Source organism: Octodon degus, unplaced genomic scaffold (genome assembly GCF_000260255.1).
Source record: "Octodon degus isolate 3935 unplaced genomic scaffold, OctDeg1.0 scaffold00045, whole genome shotgun sequence".
NCBI lineage: Eukaryota > Metazoa > Chordata > Mammalia > Rodentia > Octodontidae > Octodon > Octodon degus.
In genome coordinates this window covers 2,699,950-2,702,987 of record NW_004524621.1, presented here as the reverse complement: position 1 = coordinate 2,702,987, position 3,038 = coordinate 2,699,950, and positions in this window count along the sequence as shown.

Sequence of the window (3,038 nt, the reverse complement as noted above, 5' to 3'; positions counted from 1 at the left end):
CATTTTTTATTCTCCTCTATTTTTTTATCAGTGTATTCTTTAGAAGCACTTAGTACTTCTTTGATTATAGTTACCACTACATTTTTTAGTTCCGAAATTATTTCTGATCTGATTTCTTCTATACCTTTCTGCAGTTGATTCTTTACTGTCAACGCTATTATTTCAGAAATATCTGGTGTGTGGTTTCCAGTTTCCTCAGTGCTAGTGTCTTCTGCATTTGTACTGGGTGGACTCAGGGCTTGAGACTACATTTTGTTCCTTCTCTTTGTCATTTTGTATACTACTGTCTTCTGACCTTTGGTGTAGAGCTTAGATAGAGTTATTACCTTAGCACCAGGTCTGAATCTATGAAGTTCAGATTCCTCTAGGTGGGTGTTGTTTGGTTCTGGCTCCACTTCTTTCTGCTGCAGGCATTAGAGTTGAACCCTTTGTGTCACTCTGGCAAGATGTTCTGCTTCTGAATCAGCTGGGTGGGTCTTGCCTCTAGCCTCTTTGCAGCGAGTTCTGCTGAAGGGTTCCCTGCTGGGCCTCCAGCCTGGGTTGAGTGAGGATCCGCAGGCCCCGGGTCATCTCACTCACTCGCTGGGCCTGTGCTCTAGGTCTATTTAGGATCCCGCTGCCCTGGGTCGTCTCACTCACTCTTTGGGCCTGTGCTCTGGGTCTGTTCAGGATCCCACAGCCCAGGGTCATCTTACTCACTCCCAGGGCCTGTGCTCCTGGTCTATTCAGGATCCTGCTGGGCCCTAGGTCGTCTCACTCACTCGCCTGGCCTGTGCTCTGAGTCTATTCAGGATCCGGGGGCCCATCATTTGAATATTATAGGTGTGTTAACTCAGCAAAAATATTCTAAAAGAGTCCAGTAGTCCATAATAACATTGGGTCTTCCACTTGACTGGCAGTGTCAGAAATTATTGACCTAAGTCCTGTACAGCTCAACATAACAACATGGCTTTACTTCTTGTACTTCGTTTTTATACTTTTCTGCCGGACGGTTAAGACCAAGATAAAGAAAGACCTATGCAACAAAGAGTTGGAGCTTTTGGATCTGATAAGGTCAGTGAAATCCCCTCAGTATTTATCCTGAGATCCTGTACCTCAGATTGCAGATCCTTTGTCAGTGTCAGCCATGTGGATGAGTCACAGCAATTGCTTGGCAAATGTGTTCTTTGTGAAAGCCTGAGAGAATGTTTTCTCTCCATGTGACTCTCCTTAGGCACACTCTACATCATCGATCACTTTCCTCTTTGGCCCCATAATCTCCTTGATCAGAAAATTTGGGACACTACTGAGTTACATGTCGTCAGAGTACAAGTTCTCATATGTCCTGAGTCTTCATTGACCTTGGAAGGCTAGGGTCAAAATGTTGGCTTTCCTTGTGACCCTCCTTTCTTTCTAATTTTGGTCTGCAAACTTAGGTTGTTAACCCTCCAGAAGACAAGCTTATTGTTATTACCATACAACCTAGGCTGTTAAGCTTAACCTCACTATCTGTCTGAATAACAAACATCTTAGGCATAACACGGAACAGGTATTTTTCATCAAATATTGATATGTTGAACTTTAAGTCACTATAGACTATGATGAAAAAATATTTAAAAAAAATAAAATATATTTTAAAAATAGGCATAAAGTCCTGCAGCTTTCTTGGGCAGATGTTCCACATGCTTAGCATCATTTGTAGGGTCTTCCCTGAACTTTCAGCTTCACTCTCCCAGCTGCATGCACTACCCTGTCAAGGGCACACTGCTTGGTCTCCCAGGCCATTCTTTTAAATGTACATGGAAACCTCCATGAACCTCAACTCTTACTTTCTATGTGCCTGCACAACCTGTACCATATGAGTGGTGTGACAGTCTGCACCAGTTTAAGCAGTAGCCAAACCCCCTGGAACATGGCTTCAGAAGCCTTTGAATGCCAGAATGGCTGAAGTCAAAGAAGCACTGCCACAGTTGTCCTGAATGAGAAGGCTACTCTGAATCTTTTATCTCAAAGTGTGTCAGAAGAATTTGTACTTTTACATACTTCAGCCTGGGATGGGTAGGGCCTAGTTTCCCAAGATCCCTTGAAGACATCCTTCCTGTTTTACCAATTCTATTTTCTCACTTGTCCTCTTTTTAATGTGAATCTTTTCAGCAATCACACTCTCCTCGGCCTCAACATTAAAGTTAATTCCCTTATGGAGAACAAATAAACCTTTCATACATCTTGGTTCTAAGTTTTATTCTGATTCTTACTATAAACCTGGCAAAAAGACAACAGGAGTGCCTGTACCACAGATGAAACATACTCTGGTCAAAAAAGTCTAAATGTGATGCATGTCCTGAAACTTCCTGGGAAAATCAGATTAAGGGCACAAGGTTAATTGATCTGGTAGAAGAAATTTCAAGGGAGCCCAATGTTCCATCTGTGGCATTAAAGTTTCAATTGGAAGTGAGAATTCCATTGGTATAGAGTTTTTATTTCCGACTGAAACCTCCTGAGCCTGGTCTTTATCTCTACATTTCTCTCAACATTCTGGTCCTTTGCCTCTAAACAAAACCACCCATCAGGGGCCAGGGAGATGGCAAGGGCCTGAGTTCAATCCCTGGTTCCACAAAAAAAAAAAAAAAAAAAAATCATACCTCAGTCCCTAATTACAGATATCTAGGGCTTCTCTAGCTTGAAACTGCAAAGTTTTTCAAACTCCTTTCACAAACCATTCCAAAAGCTTCTAAAAATGCTACATGATCAGGAGAAATTTCTCTTAAGACACCAACATCTAGGACTTGAAGTCAAACTCTGCCCATGTCGTGCCTTCCAAGTCATTTGATGTCATCTGGTAAGCAATGACTGACCAGGTGAATGAAAGTTAATGTCACTCAACCAGCAGTAATCTGTGTCAAGAGCTGAGATCATAAACACAGCACATGCTTGTGTTTAAAAGTGGGTGTTTTGTTAGGATAGATATATAGTTACATTCTCTTAATGAATAGAGGGATTTGTTCTAATGGTGTTTGTAAATAGAATATCAAGTCCACATCTTGTACAGCAATTAACCA